This window comes from Schistocerca gregaria, chromosome 7 (assembly GCF_023897955.1).
Source record: "Schistocerca gregaria isolate iqSchGreg1 chromosome 7, iqSchGreg1.2, whole genome shotgun sequence".
NCBI classification, from domain to species: Eukaryota; Metazoa; Arthropoda; class Insecta; order Orthoptera; family Acrididae; genus Schistocerca; species Schistocerca gregaria.
The window spans coordinates 309,923,892-309,943,508 of record NC_064926.1 but is presented as its reverse complement, the minus strand read 5'-3'; the positions used below and the strand labels follow the sequence as shown (position 1 = coordinate 309,943,508).

General features: G+C 44.0%; 1 protein-coding gene and 1 pseudogene across 1 annotated transcript in view; one reads left to right on the top strand and one right to left on the bottom strand.

The window, feature by feature from the left end:
- LOC126282099 (uncharacterized) overlaps positions 1-19,617 on the bottom strand; it is a 518,030-nt gene that overhangs the window by 272,141 nt on the left and 226,272 nt on the right. The window lies entirely within an intron of this gene.
- LOC126282595 (5S ribosomal RNA) lies at positions 14,464-14,580 on the top strand (annotated as a pseudogene).

The window sequence follows — 19,617 nt, the reverse complement described above, 5'->3', positions numbered from 1 at the left end:
GTGAGCATTAGTGAGTTGTCACGATAAGACAATACAATCAATCTCTGATTCTGTTGCCAAGTTACACACAAAATTTTATCATATCTTCAACACTATATTTTTTATAACACTACACTTGGCGCCCGAACAGGGACTGATCAAAAATCATTTCATGAATGTGTTTAAAAAAATTTCCGTGCTTCTTCTAATAACTTTCATTTTTTCATGTCGATACAACTCATCCGAGAAATAGAAGTGGGAAGAACCATTTAATCGATCCGGAAGAACGAACGCAGTAAATATCAGAAAACGCGAGTATACAGCCGTAGAGCTACCAAGACGGCAAAAAGTGAAATTTTCATACGCAGTAGACAAGCTTTCGTAGTGATGTAGCATCTTTCGAGTTGATCGAAACTTAACTCTGTCTTTTCCCGCCTTGAAACTGCTTCATTTCATTTTTCCATAGTCAAGTCTTCGGTAGTTAAATTCAATGAAAGTGTGTTATTGTTGTCAGTTCAGCGCAAAAAATTTACAATAATGCGGATAGTTACACTCAAAAGTGGTAAAACGTGTCATTTCATTAGTTTGTAATAAACAGGAACCATCTTGTCTTCTTGACGTACATGTACATCAATTGCTACCCACAGTTAAAATTTCATCTCAGGTCCCAGCAAGCCATACCACTACGTCGCAGTCAAACGACTGACGGCAGTGATAATTAATAGCTGTAGCATTTTGACGTTTTTCAAATAATTCGTGAACATGGCTGACTGTAAACAGCGGACACAGACAAAAGCAGACGGCGGTGATTCGAATGGCCCTCCCTATCCATTACGATCACTCGATATAGATACACGTGATCAGGCAGAAGCAGGCGCGACCGAAGTTTTAGAAGCCGGTTCTAGTGTGCAAACTATTCCCGTTTTTTGAAGAAATTGACCTGGCTGGAATGATCGAATCGATAATGGAAAGCAAGTTTCGAAAGTCAAAGACTGAAACAAACACAGAACAAATTCACACTGATCAACGGCCAGCAATTGTAAATTGTAATGTCAACAAATTTATTGTAGGGTAAGTATGAAATGAAAACCTTTTTTAATGACCTGTATGTGACACCTGAAAATTACACAATTCCAATGGGCATGAGAACGAAAGTATTCCTTCCCTTCCCATGGGAGGCAGTGTAATATTGGTAATTTTCGCCTCACAAACATTAGTATACGCTCAATAGTAAACGCCTGATGGCCTGAAGTTATCAAACAGTTCTAAAGTAAAAGAAATGAACCGTCGCATAGCAGCGACGGAATCTATTGTTCTTTATCTTTTCCGCTTCTGCGCAGCGGCTGTAAATCTCTATGTACACGTACCGATTAATGACATAAAAAGAATTCTGTTGTTTCAAGACAAATGAGGCCTTGAGAGCTTCGCATTTTCTGTTTCTGTTCCATGAAAGGTGGACGCGGACTTAATACGTTCCGAAATCTGTGTTTTATAATTTGTGGAAAACATTCTGTAAATGTGCTAAGTGTCGCCGGCCGCAGTGGTCTAGCGTTTCTAGGCGCTCAGTCCGGAACCGCGCGACTGCTACGGTCGCAGGTTCGAATCCTGCCTCGGGCATGGATGTGTGTGATGTCCTTAGGTTAGTTAGGTTTAAGTAGTTCTAAGTTCTAGGGGACTGATGACCATAGATGTTAAGTCCCATAGTGCTCAGAGCCATTTGAACCATTTTTGCTAATTGTCTTCTCAATCAGAGAACATTTATGTTTATGTAATTAATTACGAGCAGGCACCATCAAGAGTACATTAATCTTAAGTATTGCCTGTTATGTGCAAAGCTTTTGTTAATACGCACCAGCTATTGTAACTGTAATATAAAAAGTACGTAGCATTAAAAAACGTGTGTTATGTATGAAGTGTGCCTATTTAGACAAATTATCCTTAAGTATCTCCAACTCCTCATTATCTGAATGTTAATCATTTTGTATCAGTTTGTCTCCAGAACTTATGATCAAGCTGATGAACCGAACGCAGCATTAGCAAGGAGGAACATTATCGTTTTCGTATCATATCTGAATGAATCCTTCTTAATTGTGTTGTGTTTTTTTAAGTCAGTAAATCTTTTGGTCCCTTAGTATCGATCCGGGTATGACTGCATCGTGGTCATGAAAACTCGCGGAAATGATAATGTTGCTTCCTAACAATATGAAGTAAATTAATCTGTTGCTCTATGTCCAAAGAATGTCAGGTATTTAGAAAATACACTCCTGGAAATGGAAAAAAGAACACATTGACACCGGTGTGTCAGACCCACCATACTAGCTCCGGACACTGCGATTGGGCTGTACAAGCAATGATCTGACGCACGGCACAGCGGACACACCAGGAACCGCGGTGTTGGCCGTCGAATGGCGCTAGCTGCGCAGCATTTGTGCACCGCCGCCGTCAGTGTCAGCCAGTTTGCCGTGGCATACGGAGCTCCATCGCAGTCTTTAACACTGGTAGCATGCCGCGACAGCGTGGACGTGAACCGTATGTGCAGTTGACGGACTTTGAGCGAGGGCGTATAGTGGGCATGCGGGAGGCCGGGTGGACGTACCGCCGAATTGCTCAACACGTGGGGCGTGAGGACTCCACAGTACATCGATGTTGTCGCCAGTGGTCGGCGGAAGGTGCACGTGCCCGTCGACCTGGGACCGGACCGCAGCGACGCACGGATGCACGCCAAGACCGTAGGATCCTACGCAGTGCCGTAGGGGACCGCACCGCCACTTCCCAGCAAATTAGGGACACTGTTGCTCCTGGGGTATCGGCGAGGACCATTCGCAACCGTCTCCATGAAGCTGGGCTACGGTCCCGCACACCGTTAGGCCGTCTTCCGCTCACGCCCCAACATCGTGCAGCCCGGCTCCAGTGGTGTCGCGACAGGCGTGAATGGAGGGACGAATGGAGACGTGTCGTCTTCAGCGATGGGAGTCGCTTCTGCCTTGGTGCCAATGATGGTCGTATGCGTGTTTGGCGCCGTGCAGGTGAGCGCCACAAACAGGACTGCATACGACCGAGGCACACAGGGCCAACACCCGGCATCATGGTGTGGGGAGCGATCTCCTATACTGGCCGTATACCTCTGGTGATCGTCGAGGGGACACTGAATAGTGCACGGTACATCCAAACCGTCATCGAACCCATCGTTCTACCATTCCTAGAAGGGCAAGGGCACTTGCTGTTCCAACAGGACAATGCACGTCCGCATGTATCCTGTGCCACCCAATGTGCTCTAGAAGATGTAAGTCAACTACCCTGGCCAGCAAGATCTCCGGATCTGTCCCCCATTGAGCATGTTTGGGGCTGGATGAAGCGTCGTCTCACGCGGTCTGCACGTCCAGCACGAACGCTGGTCCAACTGAGGCGCCAGGTGGAAATGGCATGGCAAGCCGTTCCACGGGACTACATCCAGCATCTTTACGATCGTCTCCATGGGAGAATAGCAGCCTGCATTGCTGCGAAAGGTGGATATACACTGTACTAGTGCCGACATTGTGCATGCTCTGTTGCCTGTGTCTATGTGCCTGTGGTTCTGTCAGTGTGATCATGTGATGTATCTGACCCCAGGAATGTGTCAATAAAGTTTCCCCTTCCTGGGACAATGAATTCACGGTGTTCTTATTTCAATTTCCAGGAGTGTATTTATCAGATGAAATAATCGTTACAGTGGCTTGTTACGATAAGACAACACAATCTATCTCTGATTCTGCTGCCAAGTTACACAAAATTTCATTATATCTTCAACACTATATTTTCTATAACAGCACAACACGCAGAAGTCCCGCAACACGACGTGGTATGGACTCCACTAATATCTGAAGTACTGCTGGAGGAAATTGACACCGTAAATTCTGAAGAGCTGTCAATAAATATATAAGAGTGCGAGGGGTTGGAGATCTCTGTTCAAGCTGGTGGAGGCTCTGTAATGGAATGTCGCAAATGCAGTGTGTGGAGTAATATGGGACCCCTGATACGTGTACATATGACTCTTGACAGGTGACATGTACGTAAGCAACAGGTCTGATCACCTGTATCCATTCATGTCCATTGTGCATTCCGATGGACCTGGGCAATTCCAGGAGGGCAATGCCACACCTCATACGTCCAGAATTGCTACAGAGTGGCTCCAGGAACTCTCTTCTGAGTTTAAACACTTGCGCTGCACACTAAACTCCCCGTACATGAACATTGTTGAGAATATCTGGGATGCCTTGAAACGAACTCTTCGAAAGAGATCACCACCCGCTCGTTCTCTTGAAGATTCAATTTTCTCCAGCACTACTTCAGACATTAGTCGAGTCCATGTCACCTACTGTTGCGGCACTCCCGTGCTCGCGGGGGTCCTACAAGATATTAGGCAGGTGTATCAGTTTCTTTGGCTCCCCATTTTACGGGAGCATGTATAATGGAGAGCAAATTTGGAAATATGTTTTCTCCGATGAAACATCATCATGTACGAAATATATCCACGTAATGAAGTCACGGTTGTGCTGAAGCATAAAACATTGGGCTCAGAGAGTAACTTATTGTACAAAGTATAATTACGAAATATGGTAGTCTTGAAAACGAAGGTGAAATCACCACAGTAAATTCACCAAGAGTTCAGGTACTTTCGTGTGCCATGGATCATGTCTGTCTTATCACAGTATGATGTGTAGTGTGTTCATAAATATGTTGCTCTTAGTGATTGTATAGCTACATGTTGCCGGTTTACAAAACTGGCTTTTTAAGTTTATAATTTGTAATCTACAATTACCTTCGGTGCCTGAAATCAATGCACACAGAAACATTAAATATCCAGGAACTCGTACACAAGGCCGGAATCTGCTGATTCCAAGCCAGCTCAATAAGAAAGAAGCCTCGAAGAATGGCGCGTCAACGAGGAACATTGGGAAATACCACCGCTCAGAGAGCTGAATACATATACTCAGTGACTAAGCATTTACGATAAGACCTGAGAGGTTAAGCGTTAAAGAAAATATCACGACTTTATAACATTGGGCAATGGGACAGGTATTTTACTTTTACTATGTATAGTGACTGCTTCTTCATACGAACATCAATAATTTAAATTATATCCCATTATATTGAAGCGTTTTTAATGTCTTTTTCATATAAAGTAACAATACTAAATCTACATTTTCATACATGTTTATGAAACTGCATTGTCACAGTAACTGACCTCTACGAATCACTGTACGAATCAGATTAGCATTCTTGTGTGAAAATATCTGCTTCGTTAATTATCCTTGGGAAATTTTCAAAGCAAAAAAAAAAAAAAAAGGCCCACCGGTACAAATATTTCGTTTAAATTTTATGAATGCTTGTCACCCTCGGGAAATTAAAAGTAGTTTATCATTTCACTCCACTTAATCCAGCACATGCAGTCATGTTTAGGTTTCGTAATTACATAAGGAAAACAAATTCATTGATTTGAAATCTATGCTTTCATTTGTAGTCTACTGCACAATAATCAGTTTCCTCTTATTACTCAAGTACGAATTATAAAAACATTCAAATAACAATAAGGTCAATTGTGTAATTAGTTTAGGATTTAAAGAAACTCTTCTAACCGAAAGCGACAAGCAACAGGTGGATGGAGGAGAACAAATATCCAGCTGCTAGCCTCGCTGTTTGCATTTAATAACGTGAACCTAAACCCAACAAAAAGTAAATGTGGTCTTAAGAAGCGTGGATGTACCACCAGTGTATTTTGTTTACCGCATTGTGCAGTAGTGTCAGCGTTTGGATAGCTGGGAAGTCAGCCACGCCCCCTGGCTCTCGAGTGCTTCATTGTGCTTTCAGAAATAAATGTCGAGGACATGGCAACCTTTCTCCACGACGGTTGTAACGGATTCTAGGCGGTACGACTATGTCCGTGGACCCGGTAAGGCGCTTCTTTCTCTTCCTTGTAAAATAGCTGCAGTGTAACACAATAATGGTTGGTAACCTACCTTACCATCCGTTGAAAGAAAAAAAACTGATCAGCCAATTGATCATCGGTTCCAAATCGCAATTACATGCATTTGCATGTTCAGAACTGTAAGTTAGTACATGCGATAACCTGAATGAACGAGTTATCAATACCGTGGTACGTACGTTTTTATCTTCCATTCATCCAGCTTTCCTAAACAGACTTCTTTGGTCTGCGGTGTTTCCAGTAAGCACTACTTTTTTTAAATATTACAACCAGCTTTCCAGGACTTCGTGTGAGCGGCTACACTACTAAACAGCTGCATAACGTGTTGATGAAGATCAATGAGTGGAGTATGAATAAGTGGGCATTTAGGTAGAAATTTAAAAGTAAAAAAAAGACGATCGCATCGCTTATAATGGTAACAACAATGCACAAACGCGCAGAGGCGTGATTTTGACATTATAGTGCATCAGCACGAACCCTGCATAGATAAATAATGCTGCCGTCTACTGAAATACAATGAAGTTAAGTTTTCTGAGCGACTATAAACTGACACCAATATCTTTGAGAATACACATGAGCATTGTAAGAAGGCAACAGATTTGGGTACTGAATAGCTATAATGAAATGTAACATTTTTATATCTTTTCAACTAAAGTCCAAGTGAAACAAAAAGTTCACATTGACTGCTGGTATGCTTTAAAACAAAGCGAACACGTTTGGTCGAATTAAAAATTACATAATGTTGCTGCAAAAGGCGAGATACTATAATTCGCATAACAAGAGAAACATACCCCCAACAGGTCAACGAATTCGCAGTCTTTCGCATGACTGACTGTAGTATGTAATTAGATATAACAAATGGTGGTCCAGCACTAGGCGCTCTCAAGCGTTTTCGAGGAAGCGAGGATCAAAGTGCTACGAGCGTGTTGCATTTCATACGACAGCAGCAGCCGTTGTACAGCAACATTGGCCAGTCGGTTAAAGTTGCAGATCAGAAGAAACTTTTTTTGTATCGCGTCATTATGTTTCTTTTTTGTTTTTTAATACTCCATGAAATATTTATGTCGCTGCTATGTTTCTGCGGAAAGAATGTTAATGCCTGTGGTACACTCGTTGTAAGGTTATAACGTGCCCTGAAATTTTTAACAATAATACTTTTCAAATATGAACACTTTATAGCTATATTAATGCAACTGGCTGTTCAGTGCTTTAAATTATTTGCAGAGTACATTACAAACACAGAACAAATACTGCGTCGTTATCTGCCACGGGATGATTCCCGATCCTCGGAACTAGGTGCACGACTACAGACGCAAATATAAACATTTCTGCTTCAGTTAACTTCAGAATTTTCTTGTATCTTTTCGAAAAATTCACAACGTTCCAGCACAGCATTAACAACAAATGAGAAATATACTGCTCCTGAGATAAAAGTACTGCAGCAGTGTGTGTGAGCTATTTATAAAGTTTTTAATAATACAAAAGCGTATTTTTTCATTTGAGCATGTATGATTTCTTTAATACGTTTTTCTGTCCCTAATATTTTATTCAAAACATACTGAACAAATTTACTAGGAACTATCAAACCTGTTATAAAAATTGAAGTTAACTTAAACTATAAAACGGACAGGAAGTACATAAGCACAGTGGAATGCAAGATCTTCTGTGGGTAAAATGACGTAATACGTGTTTGATATCGTGTCAGTCGTTGGGGTCGATATGAAAGTTACAGCATTCTCGAAGAATCAAGTTTTCTCAGATCTAGTAACTCTTTTTTATTTCTTATACCGATTTAGACAGATCTACTCTGTCATTACAATGGTACAAGATCCGAAGATGACGGCATAGATCTGTCGAAACTGGTAACAGTTATACAAAGAATTACTAGTAAACTTGGCCAATCTGATTCGTCAAGAATAATATAAAATGATGTAAGTATGAAAAAAGTACCTCCGGTGCCGGATAGTTCAGTGATCGGCGCTCGTAGTGGCCAATCGCAATCCGATGTAGGTAGTTACATCACAAGGGGTAATGGGCAACTGTGATGAAGTGAACATTTATTTATCGATGTCTTTGTAAGAATTCGTTTTCGCCATGGGCTGCACGTTTATTAATAATCTACTATAGCAGTTTTGGTCTCGTGGTCACTTCCAAGGAGGTAACATGTGCTACAAGCACAGCAGTAGTTCTCAGTAAAGGTGTAATAACGGCACAAGCTTCTAGAGCTCATGACAGTCTTCGCCGGATACACCAATTTTTTTTAAAATTAATATCTCATAATGTTCTTATGATGTCTGTCACACAACGATGGTGGGTTTGAGACTAAGCCTGACACAAGCACCTGGGACTAACTTCAAATGGATCAAATGGCTCTGAGCACTATGAGACTTAACACCTGAGGTCATCGATCCCCTAGAACTTAGAACTACTGAACCCTAACTAACCTGAGGACATCACACACATCCATGCCCGAGGCAGGATTCCAACCTGCGACCGTAGCGACCGCGAGGTTCCAGACTGAAGCGCCTAGAACCGCTCGTCCACTGCGGCCGGCGACTAACTTCATTTTTTGGCCTTTACTCATGACAACTGCTGTACTTAGAGCACCTGTTACCGACTTAAAAATGACCACTAGGTCAAGGCTGCAGTAGTGGATTTTTGATAAACGTACATTCAATGGCGAAAATGAAGTATTTCAAAGAATTTTACGAGACGGTGAATCCACAGAAAATACAACTGCGTAATTATGTATATTCCTGGGCATATCGCCAATATAGTGTACATTGTTCAAAATAAGTATAGTCAGGCATGACTACACTGCGAGACGTGCATGATTGTGTCGATAAATGACCTTTTCCTCTCCATTCCTTATTATATCTGGATTACAGATTGTCACGAATGTACGGAATTGGCTATCACCGTTACCATTCCTTCTTGAAGACACCTGATCCGTTGTAACGATACAATTGTATGGTGGAACATTATGAAAAAAAAGGAAGAGACAATTGAGTGACAAGATCGTAGTACTTTCAGAATTTCGGTCTGCCACGTGCGCTAACACTGCTATTTCACGGCTGGCGCTATCGAACGGTGTTCAGCACGATCGTAAAACTGAGCCTTGATTTGCAGAAAACGCTTGAGAAGCGCATCGTACTTGAGCAAAGATCGTGTGAAATTAAAATCGGCGACATGCTGCGTGAATGCTCCCCTTGTAAGACGGAGACAGCTTACACAGAAGAGACGGAAGTCATGAGATAACTCCTAATATTGTTTCGAACATTCTTTTGCCCAGCGTGTTGCAGCGACTAGACGCGGCGTGGACTCAGCAAGGCTTTGGAAATATGGACATGTTACCTCTACAGCCGTTGGGTCATGTCTGGCGACCTGGATGGCCAAAGCAGTCTCCCGAATTGTCCAGAATGTTCTTCAAGCCAATCGCGAACATGGGGCCCAGTGTCACGGCGCATTATTGTTTGGAAACATGAGGTCACTGGCTGCAAACAGTCTTCAAGTAGCCCAATATAACGATTTCCACTCAATGACCAGCTCAGGTGGACCAGAGGACCCAGTCTATTCCATGCACACAGACCTCACGCCAGTATGGAGCCAACACCAGATTGCACAGTGCCTTGTCGACAACTTCGCTCCGTGGCTTCGTGGGGACTACGCCACTCTCGAATCCTATCATCAGTTCTTACCAACTGAAATAGACTCATCTGACCAGGCCGAGGATTTTTAGTCGTCTACGGTCCATCCTATATGCTCACGTGCCCAGAAGAGGCGCTGCAGGTGATGTGCTGTTAGTACAGGCACTCGCGTCAGTTGTCTACTGTCGCAGCTCATTAACGCCAAATTTCGGATGTGTTCTTCGTACGTCCCACAAAGATTTCTGTGGCTATTTCACGCAGTGTTTCTTGTCAGCGCTGACACATCGACGCAAACGCTGCTGCTCTCGGTCGTTAAGTGAAGGCTGTCGGCCACTGCATATTATGGTGAGAGGTAATGCCTGAAATTCTATATTCTCGATACACTCTCGACACACTCTCGATACTGTGGATCGCGGAATATTTAATTCCCTAACGATTTCCGGAATGGGATGTACCATGCGTCTAGCTCCAACTGTCATTCCGCGTTCAAAGTCTGTTGATCCCCACAGCGGGATCAAACCGCGTCGTAAACCTTTCCACATTAATCTCCTGACTACAAATGACAGCTCCGCCCATGTGGTGCCCTTTTATACCTTGTGAACCCGAAACTACCGCCATCTGTGTACGTGCACATTGCTGTCCCATGTCTTTTGTCACTTCAGTGTATACCACACGCACAGCATCTGACCACACACCAGACGATCGCTGGAGGTGTGGTACACGTTTCACACGAGTGGCTGATCCTGCCTTACGTTTGTCGGCAGCCAGCGGTGGAACACAAGGCTGAGACGGAGGGGCAGCCTCTGGTGTGGTATAATGTACGATACGCGCGCGAGCTCTCTCTCTCTCACTCAACCACACACACACGCGAGGCTTATGTTGGCCAGCTCTGGACATCGTTACGGCCATAACAACACGTTTCCTGATAAGATCGTACCGGCCCTACTAATGATACTGACGATGCCAGCAAGGGGCCGGAACACCGAGGGCACTGTGTGTATTCGCTACAGCTGGGTCCGTGGTGTCCTACTGCACAGGCTGATAAATCGTAACTTGCGTCCTTCCAAATACCATTGTTTCATATCGGCTTTTCTTTGTCATTTTCATGGATGTACCTCACAGTTAGTGTCATATACAGGGTGGTCCATTGATCGTGACGGGAACAAATATCGCACGAAATAAGCGTCAAACGAAAAAACTACAAAGAACGAAACTTTACTAGCTTGAAGGGGGAAACCAGATGGCGCTATGATTGGACCGCTAGATGGAGCTACCATAGGTCAAACGGATATCAACTGCGTTTTTTTAAATAGAGACCCCAATTTTTTTATTATATATTCGTGTAGTACGTAAAGAAATATGAATGTTTCAGTTGGATCACTTTTTTCGCTTTGTGACAAATGCCGCTGTAATAGTCACAAACATATGGCTCACAATTTTAGACGAACAGTTGGTAACAAGTAGGTTTTTAAATTAAAATACAGTACGTAGGTACGTTTAAACATTTTATTTCGGTTGTTCCAATGTGATACATGTGCCTTTGTGAACTTAACATTGCTGAGAACGCATGCTATTACAGCGTGATTACCTGTAAATGCTCAAAATGATGCCCGTCAACCTCAATCCATTTGGCAATACGTGCAACGACGTTCCTCTCAACAGCGAGTAGTTCACCTTCCGTAATGTTCGCACATGCATTGACAATGCGCTGACGCATGTTGTCAGGCGTTGTCGGTGGATCACGATAGCAAATATCCCTCAACTTTCCCCACAGAAAGAAAAACCGCTGTTGGTGAATGACGCTTCGTCGCTAAATAGAACGCGTGCAAAAAATCTGTCATCGGCCCTTAATTTCTCTTGTGCCCAGTGGCAGAATTGTACACGACTTTCAAAGTCGCCGCCATGCAATTCTTGGTACACAGAAATATGGTACGGGTGCAGTCGATGTTGGTGTAGCATTCTCAACACCGACGTTTTTGAGACTCCCGATTCTCGCGCGATTTGTCTGCTACTGATGTGCGGGTTAGCCGCGACCGGAGATAAAACACATACTTGGGCATCATCATTTGTTGCAGGTCGTGGTTGACGTTTCACATGTGGCTGAACACTTCCTTTTTCCTTAAATAACGTAACTATCCGGCGAACGGTCCGGACACTTGGATGATGTCGTCCAAGATACCGGGCAGCAAACATAGCAGACGCCCGTTCGGCATTTTGATCGCAATAGCCATACATGAACATGATATCTACCTTTCCCGCAATCGATAAACGGTCCATTTTGACACGGGTAATGTATCACGAAGCAAATACCATCCGCACTGGAGGAATGTTACGTGATACCAAGTACTGATAAGTTTGTGACTAATCACAAAGCGAAAAAAGTGGTCCAACTAAAACACTCAAATTTCTTTACGTACTACACGAATATGTAATAAAAAATGGGGGTTCCTCTTTAAAAAAAAACGCAGTTGATATCCTTTTTTACCTATGGCAGCGCCATCTAGCGGACCAACTATAGCGCCATCTGGTTTCCCCCTTCAAGCTAGACGAGTTTCGTTCTTTGTAATTTTTTCGTTTGATGCTTATTTCGTGAGGTATTTGGCCCGGTCACTATCAATGGACCACCCTGTATACAGGGTGTATCATAATTAATGGCGTACAAGCATACAGTTGAAAGTACACGATACTAGAAGCAAAAGGGTCTCAGTAAACGTAGGGTCCAAAATGCATACCTTAAGGGCTACGAACAATTTTCCATTTTCGATACTGTGAAGCCAATCTCTTCTACTGTAATCTGTTTTCCTTCAAATTTTGGGTAGTAGTATATGGATGAAAAGAAGAAAACAATGTCCAGTAAACATGTGCTCTAAAATGCATACCTTAAGAGCTATTAGCACTTGTTCATCTCCGCTCCTTGGAAACACAAATCTTCTAGCGAACAATTGAAAATAACTTAAGGCATGCATTTTAGAGCAAATGAGAGCACAGTGAACGGCACACCATGATGTCCCATTGATGATTTGTTGAAAGGTGTTATCAGGTAGGGATTTCTGTAACAATATCAACAATGCAAAGAAATATCAGTTTCTCGAAAAACTGGCAGAGGTAGCAAGGAAAAAGTAGAAAAAGAAAAATGCCGCGTTTGAAGAATTTGGCTTCCAAAGGTGCAAGAATATGAGTCAGCATGTACGAACGAGACTACTAGGAATGCAACGCATAATACATTAGAGTTCTACGAAAAAAGAGAAGCATGATAATAAAAAACGGACAATCGTTTATTCAGACGAAACGTGAATTCGTTCACATCAGCCCGTCAACTAATATCGTCGAAGTGATAGGAGTGTGGTGAGTACTTTCAAAAGGAAGTGCAGACCAACGTTTAATTATAGTGCTATGGAAGGTACTGGCTTATAGATGTTAAAGCATAGACTAATCGAAAATCTTCAACTACAGTAATGCAAGTCTTAATATGTATACCACTTTTTTTCTGCTCGCTGTTCCATACGTAATACATGTACTATGTAGCAATGAACTACCTACATTCTAATCCAAGCTGGTTTATTATTCAGAATACACCTTGCAGACAGGTGATAAAATGTTGTAAGGAGAAACATCTCCTTTGATGAAATATTCAATATGTATTATTCATATGTATTATTCATGTGTTCTTCAAAACTGACCAGCTAATAATTCTCCCTTTTATCATTGACATTCCGTATCTAAAAGGTCTCCTCCCATCTTCTATAGATCATTTTGACTATTTTGAAATCTGTTTAATTCAAGAGTCGTCAGTCACGGACTAGTAGCACTAATTTTACTAAAATAAAATGTTACTGAACAAAACAAATTCAGAAAATTTGAGTTTGCAGTAAATTCTTGGCGGAATTTTTAAATATCAAGGATTCAAGTGCACATCCTAAATTCTTACGCGACATGAAACACAACTTATGATTTAAGCCAAGATAAGAATATCTAACCATCTGTTAACTGAAATAACCTCTATGACTAATTTATATAGGTATCCTCTACTTTTCCTGTGTTTGTTACTAATGAAAACGCGCTGAGAACCATAAGGGCGTGAAGCACACAGTCATCAATTTTGAGATTTTAGCATGTATTCATGCTTCCAACATTTGTTGATCTTGTGGTGAACCAGAATTATGTGCATCTACAAGCGCACTCATCATGAAAAGCTGTCTCGCCGATTACTTGGATATTAATTTCCATATGGGACCTAAGCAGAAAGCATAATTTTGTTGCACTTGCCCTTATCAGTTATTGTCTAGAGTTGGCATTAGCGTCTACATCAGGTACTTAGTAGTAGTACTTTTTTAATCGGAGTTATATCGACAGTTTTAGCTGAACCTCAAGCCATAGAATGCGCTTCAAGAAAATGATAACGGGGATCATAAAGTGTTGGAATAGGTCATAATTCTGTGCTTGGTGCATTTGGTATCTATTGTTTCTGTTCTGCTTCTAATGTCATATTAATTACAATCTTTACGTCTGTCAAAAGATGCTATGTCACTAGTCTATGTATGGAAATTCTGTGAACCAACACTAATAATGAATATAATCGTGAATGTTAATGTTTTTAACGTAAAACGGTTACATTAGTAGTAAGTTTCCTTTAATTTACGTCTAAGGTCACAAGCTTTTTGTTAACAGATTACCGGTTTCGGTCTTTAATGACCATCATCACATCTCCAGCAAAAAATGGGAAAAACATAAATACACTCGCAGACTATCTACAGCTTCCATTTTCCCGTTTTTGCTGCAGATGTGATGATGGTCATTAAAGACCGAAACCGGTAATCTGTTATCAAAACGTTTGTGACCATAGACGTAAATTAAAGGAAACTTATTACATATACGGGCAACGGCCTTGCCACAGTGGAAACACCGGTTCCCGTGAGATCACCGAAGTTAAGCGCTGTCGGACGTGGCCGGCACTTGAATGGGTGACCATCCAGCCGCCATGTGCTGTTGCCATTTTTCGGGGTGCACTCAGCCTCGTGATGCCAAGTGAGGAGCTACTCGACCGAATAGTAGCGGCTCCGGTCAAAGAAAACCATCATAACGACCGGGAGAGCGGTGTGCTGACCACACGCCCCTCCTATCCGCATCGTAACCTGAGGATGATACGGCGGTCAGATGGTCCCGATGGGCTGCTTGCGGCCTGAAGACGGAATGCTTTTACTACATATACGGGTCACTGTTTTTTCGGGACAATGTCGCAGCTTGGGTTACATTAGTTTTTCATAAGGACTATAGGATGTTGAGGCTTGGTTTAATAATGTCAGACCTTCCCTTGTGGTTCTCAGTGCATCAAATATAAAACCTGCGTCATCTAAAATTTCCCGACAAACACGTCTTCAGATAACCACTGCGCACAAATCAGTAGTCAGTCCACGATAAGCAATTAATGAGTAATGTTCACGTCTTTAGTCACGAATAGAGTTACAACGTTAGTCAATACATAAAATGTCTTCAATCAGCCACCGTAATATGCAAGCACTTGTACTCCGAATGGACATTGTACTACAGCCAGTGGTTTTGTGGGGTTCAGGCTCGTCGTAGTCTATTTGAATTCACCGATTTGTAATATTACGAGTAAAAGCGCAAATTTACTACACTGCCTGAAAAAAAAGTGACCACGCAATGGATACGGTACCAATTGAATGTAAATTCGTACATGTACACACCATCAGCACGTACATAAATATTTTAGAGTTGCAATTCTCCCTGACAGGAAGAACGGTTACCAGAGTGCATTAGCGTTGTTCTTGTTCATGTTACCACCAAGCCTGGTAGGACAGCATCAGATGTTGGGTGGTCACTGTGCAGGCCAAGATGATGGCGCATATTCATGCGAGACAGCGTTGTCAACAACTGACAAAGTTCGAAAGGGGCCCCTCATTGTGGCTCTACGTGTGGCCGGCTGGTTGAAATACGCGGTGTCGAGGTATGTGGGGAATTGAGATGTGACAGAGGCCCCATGTTGGAGAGCATGGGAACACGAGCATGGAAGTAATTGTCATCAAGGTTCCGGTCAGTCACGTCTGACCACCACAAGGAAGCATCGCGATACTGAGAAGCAAGCACATCGTAAACCCTTCTCACCAGCGCCTGCCATCCATTCAACAGGAAATGAACTCCCTCCAGCATTGCGTCATCCAACCTTATTAATCGGAGAGTGATTGGAGTGATGTGACTGGTAAGCGTGAATTGCTGATTGATGGTAATGAAGTGTGTTCAGCGATGATTCCTGGTGCTGCGCTATCCTGCATGACCGTCGTAGCGAACATGGCGGCGACATGAGGGGAGAGCCCATTTTTCAAATGTTTTGGAGTGCACAGCGGTATTATTCCTGGCGTAATAGTGCGGTGAATTCAGACCACGGCTGGTAGTGATTGAGGGAGCTCTGACAGCACGACGAAGTCACGAAAATCATATGTCGTCATGTATTACCTCTCATGCGAATGTATCGTGGTGCTATTTTTGAACAGGACAATGCTTACCTACACATGACTCAACTGTCTGTGAACCGTCTGCGTGATGCTGAGGTACTCTCATACCCACCAAGACCCCCAAGTATGTCCCTGATAGCCCGCCAGGTTGGCCGTGCAGTCTGACGCACGACTTTCCGGGAGGGAAGGAGCGCCTGGTCCCCGGCACGGATCCGCCCGGCGGATTTGTGTCGAGGTCCGGTGAACCGGCCAGTCTTTGGATGGTTTTTAGGCGGTTTTCCATCTGCCTCGGCGAATGCGAGCTCGTTCCCCTTATTCCGCCTCAGTTACACTATGTCGGCGAGTGCTGCGCCAACAGGTTCTCCATGTACGCGTACACCACCATTACTCTACCACGCAAACATAGGGGTTACACTCGTCTGGGAGAGGGGGGGGGGGGGGAGGAGGGGTCCACGGGGGGCTGAACCGCACAATAACCTTGAAAGAGTGGCTCGGTGTGGGGTGGCGGAGGGTTGAATTGGACTGTGGTAGTCGTCATGGGGTTGTGGACCCCCGCGGCTGAGGTGATGACGGAGCCTCTCCGTTGTTTCTAGGTCCCCGGTTAACATACAATACAATGTCCCTGATAGAATACATGTGAGAGCAGCTCGTACCTAAACTCCCGTCCCGTTCCCAGTATGCATACTATCAAGGGCCAGTTACAATGCCTGGCGAGAGGATGCCACAGTTTCTGACACCTTTCCCGACCGAATCAGCGCACGCATCCAGGCCAGAATGGGTGCAATTTCACACTGGTAAGCGGACTCCTACTGCGAAGTTCTCCGTAAATTTGTCAGTTTTGTTCAAATGGCTCTGAGCACTGTGGGACTTAATATCTGAGGTTATCAGTACCCTAGAACTTGGGACTACTTAAACCTAACTAACCTAGGGACACCACACACATCACACATCCATGCCCGAGGTAGGATTCGAACCTGCGATCGCAGCGGTCGCGCGGTTCCAGACTGAAGTGCCTAGAACCGCTCGGCCACAGCGGCCGGCTTACTCAGTTTCGTAATCACTGCAATAATATCACATACCTTCTCAGCCCACAAAGTTTCATTTAGTTGCATCCACCCCTTCTGGATGCTTCGCTTTTTTGTCAGGGTATGTATGTAAGCTGTTACTTATCGACACAGACACTGAAATAAATAAGAAGAAAATGAAAGTCTGTGTCACTCGTCTTGTGCAAAATTGTTGAAAAACTACTCAAATGTTGTAACAGTCAACATTCATAACAGGAAGACTTGTGAGGAACGCGACGGACAGGTCGGTAAACTTACGAAGTGCAGCGTGCGACAGCGCTCCATTCCTAAGAGTATAGTAACGTGCGAGGGGCATTCAATAAGCAATGCAAAACGTCGTTTTTATGAAAGCAGGTTGGTTTTATTCTAGAATCCAATACACTACAGTAGTCTCACTCTTTCGGCTACAAAACCCTACTTTCCAACATAATCTCCGTTCAAAGCGACGACCTTCCGCCACCTTATTGGGAGGGCTTGTATGCCAAAATGATATTCTACTGGCCGACATCGGAGCCATCGTACTGCTGCATCAATAACCTGCCCATGTCCAAATATTGCTTCCCGCGGAGTGCATTCTTCATTGGGCCTAACACATGGAAGTCAGGAGGTGCGAGATTAGGGCTGTAGGAACAACTGTCCAATGACGTTTTGTTAGCTCCTCTAGGGTACGCAGACTTGTGTAAGGCCTTGCTTTGTCATGGAGAAGAAGAAGTTCGTTTGCATTTCTGTTGCGATGAACACGTTGACGTTGTTTATTCAGTTTCCTGAGGGTAGAACAGTACATTTTGGAGTCGATCGTTGCACTGTATGGAAGGACGTTCAACAGAATAGCCCCTACAGTATCTTAGAAGACCGTCATCACGTCTTTACCGACTGAGGGTGCGGCTTTGAACTTTTTTTCTTCGAAGGAGAGGTAGCGTAGTGGCACTCCTTGGACAGCCGTTTTGTTTCCTGTTCAAAGCGAGGAACCCACGTGTCATCGCCTGTGACGATGTTCGAAAAAAAAATTGTCACGATCGTCTTTGTAATGCGCAAGCAAATCTTTGCAGTTGGTTCTTCGTTGCTCTTTATGGTCTTCAAATAGGTGGCGAGGAACCCAGAGGGCGCACACGTTCGAAAACCCCAACTGATGGACGAACGAGAATGTCGAAGCAAAACACTTTTCAGCCGTCTAAATTTCCAAAGTGTTTGATTGAGCAGCCAGTTTCGGCGATATATTTTCATCTCAACGCCTCCCGAACGACGTGTAAGATGATTCCCACCTCTGGTCCAGTCAAAATAGGGCCCAGCATTCAGTGACTGGTATGCGTAGATTTTTGACATTGCGATCCCTTCGATCATCACTTGCGAGTGGAGACTAATATGGTGTATTGCAATCCTGGCTAAAACCAATCGGAGGGATAGTTGTGTCGAAAATCTACAGATACAGTCATTGAAGGTTGGACCCTATTTTGACTGGACCACAGTTGGGAATCGTCCGCCTGAAGATGGCTTAATATATCGCCGAAACTGGTCGCTCAATAAAATAACAATTTGGGCGTTTAGACAGCTGAAAAGTGTTTCAATTCGACATTCTGTACTGATCAGCCGAGACCCCGCGACTAGATGTATGAAAGTGGACATGCAAAGGGTGTTCGAGTGTGTCAACACTACCAACAGGGACATCCAGTTGTGCAGCAAGATGTTTGTGATCCGTCGAATCACCTCGAACGAGAATGTCTGCACTTTCACGTACTGCAACGATGGCATCTGCGTGCGATCGGGCGGCACGCCGAAGATCGGACAGGTTTGCGCGACCTTGTTGCGATGATGACAGACGCCTCGTCCAACGACTCGCCGTGCTTTTATTTACCTCTAGACCTCCGTAGATATTGTACAAGCGTCTATTAATGTCAGTGATGCTCTGGTTTTCCGCCAGAAGACACTCAATGACAGCTGTCTGCTTGGAACGCATCTCCGTTACAGACGCCGTTTTGGAGGCTGAAACCACAGGGGCTGAAGAGGGAATATTCCACTATGTTCCACGAAGTCCGCACTTTTTCTGCCGAAACTGGCCGAGAAAGAAGTGTTGCATTACTTGTTGAACGCCCCTCGTACGCTGTTACTGCCTTCCGTCCCTGTTTATCGGGCGTAATCACGACGGTGCTGCCACCCCGACCAGGTCTTCAGTTCACGTTGTCGGATAATACGTAGGACGAAGCTCCACTATCAACACAGTCTTTCAAGCTGGCGAAAACCGGCTGCAGTCGACATTTAGGTCGGCAGAGGAATTCGTCGGAGAGCAGACAGCTAGGCGCTACGTCCTCGACATTTGCCTTTGGACAGCTGCGCGGGCGTGTTCCGGTTCACGGGGTGTGGCTGCCCTAAGCATCTTCGTGAGGAACAGTTCAGAACCGCGCCGTTTGCTTGCGGTTTCTTCGTCGCGCCCTCTGCTGGCCTACTCCTGGAGCCGTATCACGGCGCCATCTTGGGGCGTGGCGCACGACATCGCGCCT